Source organism: Salmo salar, chromosome ssa24 (assembly GCF_905237065.1).
Source record: "Salmo salar chromosome ssa24, Ssal_v3.1, whole genome shotgun sequence".
Taxonomy (NCBI): domain Eukaryota; kingdom Metazoa; phylum Chordata; class Actinopteri; order Salmoniformes; family Salmonidae; genus Salmo; species Salmo salar.
The window spans coordinates 46,730,628-46,747,337 of NC_059465.1; the positions used below are offsets into that span (position 1 = coordinate 46,730,628).

Here is a 16,710-nt window from a genome sequence, read left to right on the forward strand (position 1 = left end):
AGAAACAGAGCAGGTGTGGATTATTGTCGTTTCGACTTCCAAGACAATCTGTGAGTAACCTTGAATGTTCTAGAGATAATCGCAACAGAATGTCTGGATACTAACAGACCCCGTGTCTCCTCTGTGAAGGAACGATATCAGGAAACAGAGTGGCTGGATACTAGCAGACCCCGTGTCTCCTCTGTGAAGGAACGATATCAGGAAACAGAGTGGCTGGATACTAGCAGACCCCGTGTCTCCTCTGTGAAGGAATGATATCAGGAAACAGAGTGGCTGGATACTAACAGACCCCGTGTCTCCTCTGTGAAGGAACGATATCAGGAAACAGAGTGGCTGGATACTAGCAGACCCCGTGTCTCCTCTGTGAAGGAACGATATCAGGAAACAGAGTGGCTGGATACTAGCAGACCCCGTGTCTCCTCTGTGAAGGAACGATATCAGGAAACAGAGTGGCTGGATACTAGCAGACCCCGTGTCTCCTCTGTGAAGGAACGATATCAGGAAACAGAGTGGCTGGATACTAACAGACCCCGTGTCTCCTCTGTGAAGGAACGATATCAGGAAACAGAGTGGCTGGATACTAGCAGACCCCGTGTCTCCTCTGTGAAGGAACGATATCAGGAAACAGAGTGGCTGGATACTAGCAGACACCGTGTCTCCTCTGTGAAGGAACGATATCAGGAAACAGAGTGGCTGGATACTAGCAGACCCCGTGTCTCCTCTGTGAAGGAACGATATCAGGAAACAGAGTGGCTGGATACTAGCAGACACCGTGTCTCCTCTGTGAAGGAACGATATCAGGAAACAGAGTGGCTGGATACTAGCAGACCCCGTGTCTCCTCTGTGAAGGAACGATATCAGGAAACAGAGTGGCTGGATACTAGCAGACCCCGTGTCTCCTCTGTGAAGGAACGATATCAGGAAACAGAGTGGCTGGATACTAGCAGACCCCGTGTCTCCTCTGTGAAGGAACAATATCAGGAAACAGAGTGGCTGGATACTAACAGACCCCGTGTCTCCTCTGTGAAGGAACGATATCAGGAAACAGAGTGGCTGGATACTAGCAGACCCCGTGTCTCCTCTGTGAAGGAACGATATCAGGAAACAGAGTGGCTGGATACTAGCAGACCCCGTGTCTCCTCTGTGAAGGAACGATATCAGGAAACAGAGTGGCTGGATACTAACAGACCCCGTGTCTCCTCTGTGAAGGAACGATATCAGGAAACAGAGTGGCTGGATACTAGCAGACCCCGTGTCTCCTCTGTGAAGGAACGATATCAGGAAACAGAGTGGCTGGATACTAGCAGACCCCGTGTCTCCTCTGTGAAGGAACAGTATCATGAACCTACATTTTATCAATGGCAGTGAGGGCACAACGAGAGCTGTTCTCCCACTCCCATCCTCCCATCCTCCCATCCTCCCATCCTCCCAGTCTCCCAGCCTCCCATCCTCCCAGTCTCCCAGCCTCCCAGTCTCCCAGCCTCCCATCCTCCCAGTCTCCCATCCTCCCAGTCTCCCAGCCTCCCAGCCTCCCAGTCTCCCGGCCTCCCAGCCTCCCATCCTCCCGGTCTCCCATCCTCCCAGCCTCCCATCCTCCCGGTCTCCCATCCTCCCAGCCTCCCAGGCTCCCAGTCTCCCATCCTCCCAGTCTCCCACTCCCATCCTCCCATCCTCCCAGTCTCCCAGCCTCCCATCCTCCCAGTCTCCCAGCCTCCCAGTCTCCCAGCCTCCCAGTCTCCCATCCTCCCAGTCTCCCAGCCTCCCAGTCTCCCATCCTCCCAGTCTCCCAGCCTCCCAGTCTCCCAGTCTCCCAGCCTCCCATCCTCCCAGTCTCCCAGCCTCCCATCCTCCCAGTCTCCCAGTCTCCCAGCCTCCCAGCCTCCCAGCCTCCCATCCTCCCAGTCTCCCAGCCTCCCAGTCTCCCAGCCTCCCAGCCTCCCAGTCTCCCAGTCTCCCAGTCTCCCAGCCTCCCAGTCTCCCACACTCCCAGCCTCCCAGTCTCCCAGTCTCCCAGCCTCCCATTCTCCCAGTCTCCCAGCCTCCCAGCCTCCCAGTCTCCCAGCCTCCCATCCTCCCAGTCTCCCAGCCTCAGAAGAACAACCTTTAATGTCTGAATAAGAGGAGAAGGTCACACCTTCAAACTCTTTGATCGCCTCCGTTTGGTTTTCCTGAACAGATTCACTTAAATGAGGATAGTTTATTTGAGTACTTTTCATTTCTGAATGCTAAACTGAAATCGCACCATTGTCATAGCAACAAGATAAAAATGTAAAAAGTATTTGTTGTACTGTAACAGTACAATGGATGCTAAAAATAACAAAACAACAACTTGAGCAACTTCAACACTCCACTTTGTCTATAACAGCCAACAGAGGCTCATCATTGTTGAACCAGCCTCTGTGTGTTGTTGCTTTCATACACTCTCTTCCTGGTAGCCTAGTGGTTAGAGCCTAGTGGTTAGAGCCTAGTGGTTAGAGCCTAGTGGTTAGAGCCTAGTGGTTAGAGCATTGGGCCAGTAAACAGCAGGTAGCCTAGTGGTTAGAGCCTAGCGGTTAGAGCCTAGCGGTTGGAGCCTAGTGGTTAGAGCATAGGGCCAGTAACCAGCAGGTAGCCAAGCGGTTAGAGCGTTGGGCCAGTAACCAGCAGGTAACCAGCAGGTAGCCAAGCGATTAAGGCGTTGGGCCAGTAACCAGCAGGTAGCCTAGTGGTTAGAGCGTTGGGCCAGTAACCAGCAGGTAGCCTAGCGGTTAGAGCCTAGCGGTTAGAGCGTTGGGCCAGTAACCAGCAGGTAGCCTAGTGGTTAGAGCGTTGGGCCAGTAACCAACAGGTAGCCTAGTGGTTAGAGCGTAGGGCCAGTAACCAGCAGGTAGCCTAGTGGTTAGAGCATTGGGCCAGTAACCAGCAGGTAGCCTAGTGGTTAGAGCGTTGGGCCAGTAACCAGCAGGTAGCCTAGTGGTTAGAGCGTTGGGACAGTAACCAGCAGGTAGCCTAGTGGTTAGAGTGTTGGGCCAGTAACCAGCAGGTAGCCTAGTGGTTAGAGCCTAGTGGTTAGAGCGTTGGGCCAGTAACCAGCAGGTAGCCTAGTGGTTAGAGCGTTGGGCCAGTAACCAGCAGGTAACCAGCAGGTAGCCTAGTGGTTGGAATGTTGGGCCAGTAACCAGCAGGAAGCCTAGTGGTTAGAGCGTTGGGCCAGTAACCAGCAGGTAACCAGCAGGTAGCCTAGTGGTTGGAATGTTGGGCCAGTAACCAGCAGGTAGCCTAGTGGTTAGAGCGTTGGGCCAGTAACCAGCAGGTAGCCTAGTGGTTAGAGTGTTGGGTCAGTAACCAGCAGGTAGCCTAGCGGTTAGAGCCTAGTGGTTAGAACATTGGGCCAGCAGGAAGCCTAGTGGTTAGAGCATTGGGACAGTAACCAGCAGGTAGCCTAGTGGTTAGAGCGTTGGGCCAGTAACCAGCAGGTAGCCTAGTGGTTAGAGCGTTGGGCCAGTAACCAGCAGGTAGCCTAGTGGTTAGAGCGTTGGGCCAGTAACCAGCAGGTAACCTAGCGGTTAGAGCGTTGAGCCAGTAACCAGCAGGTAGCCTAGCGGTTAGAGCATTGGGCCAGTAACCAGCAGGTAGCCTAGCGGTTAGAGCGTTGGGCCAGTAACCAGCAGGTAACCAGCAGGTAGCCTAGTGGTTAGAGCGTTGGGCCAGTAACCAGCAGGTAGCCTAGTGGTTAGAACGTTGGGCCAGTAACCAGCAGGTAGCCTAGTGGTTAGAACGTTGGGCCAGTAACCAACAGGTAACCAGCAGGTAGCCTAGTGGTTGGAACGTTGGGCCAGTAACCAGCAGGTAGCCTAGTGGTTAGAGCGTTGGGCCAGTAACCAGCAGGTAGCCTAGTGGTTAGAGCATTGGGCCAGTAACCAGCAGGTAGCCTAGTGGTTAGAGCATTGGGCCAGTAACCAGCAGGTAGCCTAGTGGTTAGAGCGTTGGACCAGTAACCAGCAGGTAGCCTAGTGGTTAGAGCGTTGGGACAGTAACCAGCAGGTAGCCTAGCGGTTAGAGCCTAGTGGTTAGAGCATTGGGCCAGCAGGAAGCCTAGTGGTTAGAGCATTGGGACAGTAACCAGCAGGTAACCTAGCGGTTAGAGCGTTGGTCCAGTAACCAGCAGGTAGCCTAGCGGTTAGAGCATTGGGCCAGTAACCAGCAGGTAGCCTAGCGGTTAGAGCGTTGGGCCAGTAACCAGCAGGTAACCAGCAGGTAGCCTAGTGGTTAGACCGTTGGGCCAGTAACCAGCAGGTAGCCTAGTGGTTAGAACGTTGGGCCAGTAATCAGCAGGTAGCCTATTGGTTAGAACGTTGGGCCAGTAACCAGCAGGTAGCCTAGTGGTTAGAGCGTTGGGCCAGTAACCAACAGGTAACCAGCAGGTAGCCTAGTGGTTAGAGCGTTGGGCCAGTAACCAGCAGGTAGCCTAGTGGTTAGAGCGTTGGACCAGTAACTGAAAGGTTGCTAGATCGGATCCCCGAGCTGACAAGGTAATAATCTGTTGTTCTGGCCCTGAACAAGGCAGTTAACCCACTGTTCCTAGGCTGTCATTGTAAACAAGAATTTGTTCTTAACTGACTTGCCTAGTTCAATAAAGGTTGAATTAAGAAAAATAAAACATGTTTTGACATAGCCATTATGTCTCTCCTCAGCCTCTTCTATTCACTGTTTCTTCTATGGAGTCAGACAGGCTTTAAAGAGCCAGGGTCAGCACAGGACTGATGGAAATACAGTATGGGGGGGGGAGAGAGAAACAGAGAGAGAGATACAGAGAGAGAAACAGAGAGAGAGAAACAGAGAGAGAGATACAGAGAGATATACAGAGAGAGATATACAGAGAGAGATATACAGAGAGAGAGAGTGATATACAGAGAGACAGGGAGAGAGAGAGAGGGATACAGAGAGAGAGGGAGAGAGATACAGAGAGAGAGGGAGATAAAGAGAGAGAGAGAGAAACAGAGAGAGAGAAACAAACAGAGAGAGAGATACAGAGAGAGAGGGATACAGAGAGAGAGGGAGATAAAGAGAGAGAGAGAGGGAGAGGGAGAGAGAGAGGGAGATAAAGAGAGAGAGAGAGACATAGAAAGAGATATAGAGAGATATAGAGGGAGAGAGAGGGAGAGAGAGATACAGAGAGAGAGCGAGGTATACAGAGCGAGAGAGAGAGAGAGAGAGAGAGAGAGAGACAGAGGGAGAGAGAGAGAGAGAGACAGAGGGAGAGAGAGAGGGATACAGAGAGAGAGAGGGGAGCGTTCCCTTCCAAGAAGGGCCACATTAACAGGGAGATCAGATCAATACAGGAAGACAGAGATATGATCAGCGGGGGACTATAAAGAGGCTTAGAGATAATACCTGGTCATTTAGGAGTGAATTAGCTGTCCCCAATATTACAGAACCCAGGAGGGAGATGTAGGAGGGGACCATGGTGACTCCTGCACTACAGAATGACCACAGACAATTAAAAGATCAATGAGGTACTAATGTAATTTTTTTTATTACAAACACAGATTGATTGTGCCGTGTAAAATACACAAACACACACAGTGTGGATTGATGGATCGACAGGACGGGACCCATGCTGATTAACTTATAAAACTTGATCAGCCTGTTCTCCCTGATTCGATGTTAAACCAGGGATAAAGGTAAAGGTATTAGATGTTAAACCAGGGGTAAGGTATTAGATGTTAAACCAGGGGTAAAGGTATTAGATGTTAAACCAGGGGTAAGGTATTCATGTTAAACCAGGGGTAAAGGTATTAGATGTTAAACCAGGGGTAAGGTATTAGATGTTAAACCAGGGGTAAGGTATTAATGTTAAACCAGGGGTAAGGTATTAGATGTTAAACCAGGGGTAAAGGTATTAGATATTAAACCAGAGGTAAAGGTATTAGATGTTAAACCAGGGGTAAAGGTATTAGATGTTAAACCAGGGGTAAAGGTATTAGATGTTAAACCAGGGGTAAAGGTATTAGATGTTAAACCAGGGGTAAAGGTATTAATGTTAAACCAGGGGTAAGGTATTAGATGTTAAACCAGGGGTAAAGGTATTAGATGTTAAACCAGGGATAAAGGTATTAGATGTTAAACCAGGGGTAAGGTATTAATGTTAAACCAGGGGTAAGGTATTAGATGTTAAACCAGGGGTAAAGGTATTAGATATTAAACCAGAGGTAAAGGTATTAGATGTTAAACCAGGGGTAAAGGTAAAGGTATTAGATGTTAAACCAGGGGTAAAGGTATTAGATGTTAAACCAGGGGTAAAGGTAAAGGTATTAGATGTTAAACCAGGGGTAAAGGTATTAGATGTTAAACCAGGGGTAAAGGTATTAGATGTTAAACCAGGGGTAAGGTATTAGATGTTAAACCAGGGGTAAAGGTATTAATGTTAAACCAGGGGTAAGGTATTAGATGTTAAACCAGGGGTAAGGTATTAGATGTTAAACCAGGGGTAAAGGTATTAGATGTTAAACCAGGGGTAAGGTATTAGATGTTAAACCAGGGGTAAAGGTATTAGATGTTAAACCAGGGGTAAAGGTATTAGATGTTAAACCAGGGGTAAAGGTATTAGATGTTAAACCAGGGGTAAAGGTATTAGATGTTAAACCAGGGGTAAAGGTATTAATGTTAAACCAGGGGTAAGGTATTAATGTTAAACCAGGGGTAAAGGTATTAGATGTTAAACCAGGGGTAAGGTATTAGATGTTAAACCAGGGATAAAGGTAAAGGTATTAGATGTTAAACCAGGGGTAAAGGTATTACTGTTAAACCAGGGGTAAGGTATTAGATGTTAAACCAGGGGTAAGGTATTAATGTTAAACCAGGGGTACGGTATTAATGTTAAACCAGGGGTAAAGGTATTAGATGTTAAACCAGGGGTAAAGGTATTAGATGTTAAACCAGGGGTAAAGGTATTAGATGTTAAACCAGGGGTAAAGGTATTAGATGTTAAACCAGGGGTAAAGGTATTAGATGTTAAACCAGGGGTAAGGTATTAGATGTTAAACCAGGGGTAAAGGTAAAGGTATTAGATATTAAACCAGAGGTAAAGGTATTAGATATTAAACCAGAGGTAAAGGTATTAGATGTTAAACCAGGGGTAAGGTATTAGATGTTAAACCAGGGGTAAAGGTATTAGATGTTAAACCAGGGGTAAAGGTAAAGGTATTAGATGTTAAACCAGGGGTAAAGGTATTAGATGTTAAACCAGGGGTAAAGGTATTAGATGTTAAACCAGGGGTAAAGGTATTAGATGTTAAACCAGGGGTAAAGGTATTCGATGTTAAACCAGGGGTAAGGTATTAATGTTAAACCAGGGGTAAAGGTATTAGATGTTAAACCAGGGGTAAAGGTATTAGATGTTAAACCAGGGGTAAAGGTATTAATGTTAAACCAGGGGTAAGGTATTAGATGTTAAACCAGGGGTAAGGTATTAATGTTAAACCAGGGGTAAAGGTATTAGATGTTAAACCAGGGGTAAAGGTATTAGATGTTAAACCAGGGGTAAGGTATTAATGTTAAACCAGGGGTAAAGGTATTAGATGTTAAACCAGGGGTAAGGTATTAATGTTAAACCAGGGGTAAATGTATTAGATGTTAAACCAGGGGTAAAGGTATTAGATGTTAAACCACAAAGGCCTGATTGGTGGAGTGCTGCAGAGATGGTTCTCCTTCTGAAAGGTTCTCCCACCTCCACAGAGGAACTCTGGAGCTCTGTCAGAGTGACCATCATGTTGTTGACCAAGACTCCGATTGCTCAGTTTGGCCAGGTGGCCACCCTTAAGGAAGAGTCTTGATGTTTCCAAACTTCTTCCATTTATGAATGATGGAGACCACTGTGTTCTTGGGGACCTTCAATGCTCCAGAATTTTTTGGGTACCCTTCCCCCAGATCTGTGCCTCGAGACAATCCTGTCTCGGAGCTCTACGGACAATTCCTTCGACCTCATGGCTTGGTTTTTACTCTGACATGCACTGTCAACTGTGGGACCTTATATAGACAGGTGTGCGCCTTTCCAAATCATGTCCAATCAATTGAATTTACCACAGGTGGACTACAATCAAGTTGTAGAAACATCTCAAGGATGATCAATGGAAACAGGATGCACCTGAGCTCAATGTCGAGGCACATAGCAAAGGGTCTGAATACTTAGTTAAAATAGGTATTTCTGTTTTATTAGATTTAATAAATTATCAAAAATGTCTAAAAATCTGTTTTCGCTTCATCATTATAGGATATTGTGTGTAGAGGATTTTTTTTAAAAACAACATTTAATCCATTTTAGAATAAGGCTGTAATGTAACAAAAGTTGTAAAAACTCAAGATGTCTGAATAGTTTCCCAAGGCCCTGGACATCTGTTAGAAATCCTCTGTAAGCGTATGTCATGCTTTATAAAGGGTTCACAAATGTGGCGTAACTGTGTGACATAAGTAAAAGGCCAGCAACACTATTGAGAGCACCATGAAAACGACACCATATCTACATTCTACAGATCCTACTGAGTATTCCCCTACAATACTTTTACTGCTAAACCCAGAATAATTCTTGCTCTAAGCCAATATGTATTACATAAACAGTGATTTGTATTGAGGGGGCATTTATTTGACCTTAGAACATGTTTTAAAACCCACATTTAATGCAAATGTCACTTAAATATGAACAAATATGAATTCATTGTTAATTTATTTTTTTATTTTTGTTCATATATCATGAATGGTTATTAACAATTTTCTACTATTAAGTGGGGGACTTTTATTTAGAAAATTTCAGAAATTCCGTGACCCGGACATACTTTTTTAGGACAGTCATAAGTGGAGGAGTGGACGGGGGTAGAAAGACAACAGGACAGTCACCAGTGGACAACAGGACAGTCACCAGTGGAGGAGTGGACGGAGGGAGAAACACAACAGGACAGTCACCAGTAGAGGAGTGGACGGGGGAGAAAGACAACAGGACAGTCACCAGTAGAGGAGTGGACGGAGGGAGAAAGACAACAGGACAGTCACCAGTGGAGGAGTGGACGGGGGAGAAAGACAACAGGACAGTCACCAGTGGAGGAGTGGACGGGGGTAGAAAGACAACAGGACAGTCACCAGTGGAGGAGTGGACGGAGGAGAAAGACAACAGGACAGTCACCAGTGGACCCAGGAGTGGACGAGGGAGAAAGACAACAGGACAGTCACCAGTGGAGACGGGGAGAAAGACAACAGGACAGTCACCAGTAGAGGAGTGGACGGAGGTAGAAAGACAACAGGACAGTCACCAGTGGACAACAGGACAGTCACCAGTAGAGGAGTGGACGGAGGTAGAAAGACAACAGGACAGTCACCAGTAGAGGAGTGGACGGAGGGAGAAAGACAACAGGACAGTCACCAGTGGACAACAGGACAGTCACCAGTAGAGGAGTGGACGGAGGGAGAAACACAACAGGACAGTCACCAGTAGAGGAGTGGACGGAGGGAGAAACACAACAGGACAGTCACCAGTAGAGGAGTGGACGGGGGTAGAAAGACAACAGGACAGTCACCAGTGGAGGAGTGGACGGGGGGAGAAAGACAACAGGACAGTCACCAGTGGAGGAGTGGACGGAGGGAAAGACAACAGGACAGTCACCAGTAGAGGAGTGGACGGAGGGAGAAAGACAACAGGACAGTCACCAGTGGAGGAGTGGACGGGGGGAGAAAGACAACAGGACAGTCACCAGTGGAGGAGTGGACGGAGGGAGAAAGACAACAGGACAGTCACCAGTAGAGGAGTGGACGGAGGGAGAAAGACAACAGGACACTCACCAGTGGAGGAGTGGACGGGGGTACAAAGACAACAGGACAGTCACCAGTGGAGGAGTGGACGGGGGAGAAAGACAACAGGACAGTCACCAGTGGAGGAGTGGACGCGGGGAGAAAGACAACAGGACAGTCACCAGTGGAGGAGTGGACGGAGGGACAAAGACAACAAGACACTCACCAGTGGAGGAGTGGACGGGGGTAGAAAGTCACCAGGTGCTATTGTTTTCAATCTGAACTGAACGCTTGTCAGGGGCCCCATTTGGTTTTTGTTTTCTAAAGTAATTGAAGGAAGGCGAAATGAACCCTGCAAGGACGTGAGAGGGAGAGGACTGTTCAATGGGACCTTTAGGCGCTTTGAGTTCAGAGCTCAACCTGCTTCTTGACGTCGTATTAGGTACCAGCAGGTCACCAGAGGGGAAAGAGCTGTCTTTCTTTCCTCTCACTCTCTGGGCGACAGGTAGCCTAGAGGTTAGAGCATTGGGCCAATAACCAAAAGATCATTAGTTTATATCCCTGAGCTGACAAGGTGAAAAATATTTTGATGTGCCCTTAATCCTAATGGCTGGCCGTGACCCCACTGTCAGGGGGAGTTGGGATAAGAAAACAACACATTTCTATTGAAACAGGACAAATATAAGAATCCGCCTAGTAAATATTTTCTTCTCTCTCTCTTTCTCTCTGCGCTCTCTCTCTCTATCTCTCTCTGCGCTCTCTCTCTCTATCTCTCTCTCTCTCTCTGCTCTCCTCTCTCTCTCTGCTCTCTCTTTCTCTGCTCTCTCTCTCTCTCTCTGCTCTCTCTCTCTCTTGCTCTCTTTCTCTGCTCTCTCTCTCTCGCTCTGCTCTCTCTCTCTCTTGCTCTCTTTCTCTGCTCTCTCTCTCTCTGCTCTCTCTCTCTCTCTGCTCTCTCTCTTGCTCTCTTTCTCTGCTCTCTCTCTCTCTCTGCTCTCTCTCTCTCTGCTCTCTCTCTCTCTTGCTCTGCTCTCTCTCTCTCTGCTCTCTCTCTCTCTCTGCTCTCTCTCTCTCTGCTCTCTCTCTCTCTTGCTCTCTTTCTCTGCTCTCTCTCTCTCTCTGCTCTCTCTCTTTCTCTGCTCCCTCTGCTCTCTCTCTCTAAACTATATCTCCTGACACTACCTTACTTTTGAAGCCAAACTGTGATTTTTAACAGCTGGCTCCCCGCCCGGTCCTAACAGCTCCCTCGGCTACGCTGGTTCCCGTAACAGCTCCCTCGGCTACGCTGGTTCCCATAACAGCTCCCTCGGCTACGCTGGCTCCCATAACAGCTCCCTCGGCTACGCTGGCTCCCCCGGTCCTAACAGCTACCTCGGCTACGCTGGCTCCCATAACAGCTCCCTCGGCTACGCTGGCTCCCCGCCCGCTAACAGCTCCCTCGGCTATGCTGGCTCCCATAACAGCTCCCTCGGCTACGCTGGCTCCCCGCCCTAACAGCTCCCTCGGCTACGCTGGCTCCCATAACAGCTCCCTCGGCTACGCTGGCTCCCATAACAGCTCCCTCGGCTACGCTGGTTCCCATAACAGCTCCCTCGGCTACGCTGGCTCCCGCCGCCTAACAGCTCTCTCGGCTACGCTGGCTCCCATAACAGCTCCCTCGGCTACGCTGGCTCCCACCGGTAACAGCTCCCTCGGCTACGCTGGTTCCTATAACAGCTCCCTCGGCTACGCTGGCTCCCATAACAGCTCCCTCGGCTACGCTGGTTCCCGTAACAGCTCCCTCGGCTACGCTGGTTCCCGTAACAGCTCCCTCGGCTACGCTGGTTCCCATAACAGCTCCCTCGGCTACGCTGGTTCCCGTAACAGCTCCCTCGGCTACGCTGGCTCCCATAACAGCTCCCCTCGGCTACGCTGGCTCCCATAACAGCTCCCTCGGCTACGCTGGCTCCCATAACAGCTCCCTCGGCTACGCTGGCTCCCATAACAGCTCCCTCGGCTACGCTGGCTCCCATAACAGCTCCCTCGGCTACGCTGGTTCCCATAACAGCTCCCTCGGCTACGCTGGTTCCCATAACAGCTCCCTCGGCTACGCTGGTTCCCATAACAGCTCCCTCGGCTACGCTGGTTCCCATAACAGCTCCCTCGGCTACGCTGGTTCCTGCTCGCATAACAGCTCCCTCGGCTACGCTGGCTCCCATAACAGCTCCCTCGGCTACGCTGGTTCCCATAACAGCTCCCTCGGCTACGCTGGCTCCCATAACAGCTCCCTCGGCTACGCTGGCTCCCATAACAGCTCCCTCGGCTACGCTGGTTCCCATAACAGCTCCCTCGGCTACGCTGGTTCCCATAACAGCTCCCTCGGCTACGCTGGTTCCCATAACAGCTCCCTCGGCTACGCTGGCTCCCATAACAGCTCCCTCGGCTACGCTGGTTCCCATAACAGCTCCCTCGGCTACGCTGGTTCCCATAACAGCTCCCTCGGCTACGCTGGTTCCCATAACAGCTCCCTCGGCTACGCTGGTTCCCATAACAGCTCCCTCGGCTACGCTGGTTCCCATAACAGCTCCCTCGGCTACGCTGGCTCCCATAACAGCTCCCTCGGCTACGCTGGTTCCCATAACAGCTCCCTCGGCTACGCTGGCTCCCATAACAGCTCCCTCGGCTACGCTGGCTCCCATAACAGCTCCCTCGGCTACGCTGGCTCCCATAACAACTCCCTCGGCTACGCTGGTTCCCATAACAGCTCCCTCGGCTACGCTGGTTCCCATAACAGCTCCCTCGGCTACGCTGGTTCCCATAACAGCTCCCTCGGCTACGCTGGTTCCCATAACAGCTCCCTCGGCTACGCTGGCTCCCATAACAGCTCCCTCGGCTACGCTGGCTCCCATAACAGCTCCCTCGGCTACGCTGGCTCCCATAACAGCTCCCTCGGCTACGCTGGTTCCCATAACAGCTCCCTCGGCTACGCTGGCTCCCCGCCCGGTCCTAACAGCTATCTCGGATACGCTGGTTCCCATAACAGCTCCCTCGGCTATGCTGGCTCCCCGCCCGGTCCTAACAGCTCCCTCGGCTATGCTGGTTCCCATAACAGCTCCCTCGTCTACGCTGGTTCCTCGCCCGGTCCTAACAGCTCCCTCGGCTACGCTGGTTCCCATAACAGCTCCCTCGGCTACGCTGGTTCCCATAACAACTCCCTCGGCTACGCTGGTTCCCATAACAGCTCCCTCGGCTACTCTGGCTCCCATAACAGCTCCCTCGGCTACGCTGGTTCCCATAACAACTCCCTCGGCTACGCTGGTTCCCATAACAGCTCCCTCGGCTACGCTGGCTCCCATAACAGCTCCCTCGGCTACGCTGGTTCCCATAACAGCTCCCTCGGCTACGCTGGTTCCCATAACAGCTCCCTCGGCTACGCTGGTTCCCATAACAGCTCCCTCGGCTACGCTGGTTCCCATAACAACTCCCTCGGCTACGCTGGTTCCCATAACAGCTCCCTCGGCTACGCTGGTTCCCATAACAGCTCCCTCGGCTACGCTGGTTCCCATAACAGCTCCCTCGGCTACGCTGGTTCCCATAACAGCTCCCTCGGTTACGCTGGTTCCCATAACAGCTCCCTCGGCTACGCTGGCTCCCATAACAGCTCCCTCGGCTACGCTGGCTCCCATAACAGCTCCCTCGGCTACGCTGGCTCCCATAACAACTCCCTCGGCTACGCTGGTTCCCATAACAGCTCCCTCGGCTACGCTGGTTCCCATAACAGCTCCCTCGGCTACGCTGGTTCCCATAACAGCTCCCTCGGCTACGCTGGTTCCCATAACAGCTCCCTCGGCTACGCTGGCTCCCATAACAGCTCCCTCGGCTACGCTGGCTCCCATAACAGCTCCCTCGGCTACGCTGGCTCCCATAACAACTCCCTCGGCTACGCTGGTTCCAATAACAGCTCCCTCGGCTACGCTGGTTCCCATAACAGCTCCCTCGGCTACGCTGGTTCCCATAACAGCTCCCTCGGCTACGCTGGTTCCCATAACAGCTCCCTCGGCGACGCTGGCTCCCATAACAACTCCCTCGGCGACGCTGGCTCCCATAACAACTCCCTCGGCGACGCTGGCTCCCCGCCCGGTCCTAACAGCTCCCTCGGCGACGCTGGCTCCCCGCCCGGTCCTAACAGCTCCCTCAGCTACGCTGGCTCGGATTGCCTCACATACATACACACAGGCAAAACGCACACAGACACACACACACACACACACATGGGAGCGACGAACACACACACCAACACACACACCAAACACACACACACAGCACTCAACGCACAGACACTCACAAGCTGAGACACGCACGCAAGCACACACGCACACACTAACACACACACACACACCAACACACGCTTGGCGCTGAGGGTTGTGCTGACATAATGCCATGTGTAAAATACTATGAAGAGGTGGTCTGTGTCTCTCTCCTGATGGAGCCTCCAATTAATTATGAAAATATAAAAAATGTCCCTATTCAGTTTATTTTTTATTTTTATTTAAACTTTATTTAACTAGGCAAGTCAGTTAAAAATTACAACCCTCAAAATCTCCCACTTCCTGGATGGATTTCTCAGGTTTTCCCCTGCCATATCAGTTCTGTTATACTCACAGACATTATTTTAACAGTTTTGGAAATTTTAGAGTGTTTTCTATCCAAATCTACCAATTATATGCATATCCTAGCTTCTGGGCCTGAGTAACAGGCAGTTTACTTTGGGCACCTCATTCATCCAAATTTCCAAATACTGCCCCCTAACCCGAAGAAGTTAAGAACAAATTCTTATTTACAATGACGGCCTACCCCGGCCAAACCCGGATTACTAGCCTATTAAAAATGAAATACAAGTTCACTAATTGTAGGCTAACCGTAAGCCGCCCTGCACAACCAATGAACCAACAGCATCTCCTAGGGTTCTACATTCTCTCCCAGACTCATGGGAGAGTCCATCCAGCCTAGGGTTCTACATTCTCTCCCAGACTCATGGGAGAGTCCATCCAGCCTAGGGTTCTACATTCTCTCTCAGACTCATGGGAGAGTCCTTCCAGCCTAGGCTTCTACATTCTCTCCCAGACTCATGGGAGAGTCCATCCAGCCTAGGCTTCTACATTCTCTCCCAGACTCATGGGAGAGTCCATCCAGCCTAGGCTTCTACATTCTCTCTCAGACTCATGGGAGAGTCCATCCAATCCATCCAGCATGCATAATAATACAGTCCACAATCAAAGGCCATTCATTGTGTTTAATGTTGGAGTATAGGCAAACTAGACCAAAGACATCTTAAACCAGTTTGGTTTTATGTTTTTCTGCCGTACATAATACACGATAGGCTATGCATTGTATAACGGCACAAGCATAAACTGCAATATGCGTATGGGTGTTTTGTATGAATCATCACCTTGGAAAACGCTGTCTATTTCGTTGTGTTAGTCTTTGAAACAACATCCACAATGACAATGTTTTACACTCAGTTTTAACCTGTTGTTGAACCTTCTTTCTTCAATTTGATCATCACAGTGAGGATAGACCTACTGTTTTGATAAGTGTTTGATGTGAGTCTATTTTTTTTTACGCGTAATGTATTCGCTATTATTTCTTACAACGAGACTCTCGGGATTTGCAATATTCTTTGTTTTCAGAATACATGGTTCTCAGACAAGATACCCCCCCACCCCCCATGTCTATCCAACTAGATGGATTCACCATTCACCGGGCGGACAGGAGTCGGGGAAATCGAGGGGAGGGAAGGGTTTGCCTCTTCATCAACTCCAACTGGTGGAAGTGTCGACCCTGTAACGCCCTGGCCATAGAGAGGGGTTTTTGTTCTTTATTTTGGTTAGGCCAGGGTGTTACATTGGGTGGGCGTTCTATGTTCCTTTCTCTATGTTTTTGTATTTCTTTGTTTTGGGCCGTGTGTGGCTCCCAATCAGGCACAGCTGAAGCTCGTTGTTGCTGATTGGGAGTCACACATAAGGAGCATGTTTTTCCTTTGGGTTTTGTGGGTAATTGTTTCGGTTGAGTGTTTTGCACCTGACAGGACTGTTTGGCTGTCAGTTTTCTCATTTTGTTTTGTGTAGTGTTCTTTATTAAATTAAATATCATGATGAACACTAACTCCGCTGCGCCTTGGTCTACTCTCTCTCCCGACAGCCCTTACAGACCCACTGTTCACCCGTCTTGGAAAACACGATGGTCAAATGCCGAACCTTCTACCTCCCGATTTGAGTTTTCAGCTGGTATCGTGATTCCACCGCAGGACAATAAATATAACAAACTGCTGCTTAATGAACTGTACAAGGCTAAAAACAAGCAGGAAAACCAAATCCAGAGGCTGCCTTTCCGGCGAGTTGAATATGGCGTCACTAAGACACGTGATGCCCATCTTCCATCAACACATCTCCAACGCCACTAGAGGGCGATAGAGTCCTAGGATACTGTTATTCTACCCACAAGCAAGCACACAAGGCCCTCCCTCCTCCGACATTCAGCAAATCAGATCATGACTCAGTACTATTGCTTCCTGTTTTCAAGCAGAAGCTGAAACAGGAAGTACCCGCGATTTACTCCGTTGAGAAATGGTCACCAGAATCAGAGGGTATGCTTCAGGACTGCTTTGATAGTGCTGATTGGAATGTGTTTCGAGACTCCACCGATAACATTTACGAGGTAACCACCTTAGAAAATACATCGGCGACGTCGTCCCCTGAGTGAAGGTTCACTGCTTCCCAAATCAAAATCCCCTTAACACAGAGGTTGGTGCTAAACTAAAGGACAGGGCTACCACACACAGAGCTATCCCAGACAACCCTGGGGCTACCACACACAGAGCTACCACACACAGAGCTATCCCAGACAGCCCTGATGCTACCCCACACAGAGCTACCACACACAGAGCTATCCCAGACAGCCCTGATGCTACCACACACA

At 49.7% G+C, this 16,710-nt stretch overlaps 1 protein-coding gene across 2 annotated transcripts in view; it reads right to left on the bottom strand.

The window, feature by feature from the left end:
* The window catches only part of LOC106585976 (AT-rich interactive domain-containing protein 3A), a 244,762-nt gene that overhangs the window by 59,312 nt on the left and 168,740 nt on the right, over positions 1 to 16,710 (bottom strand). The gene's annotated exons all lie outside the window — the stretch shown is intronic.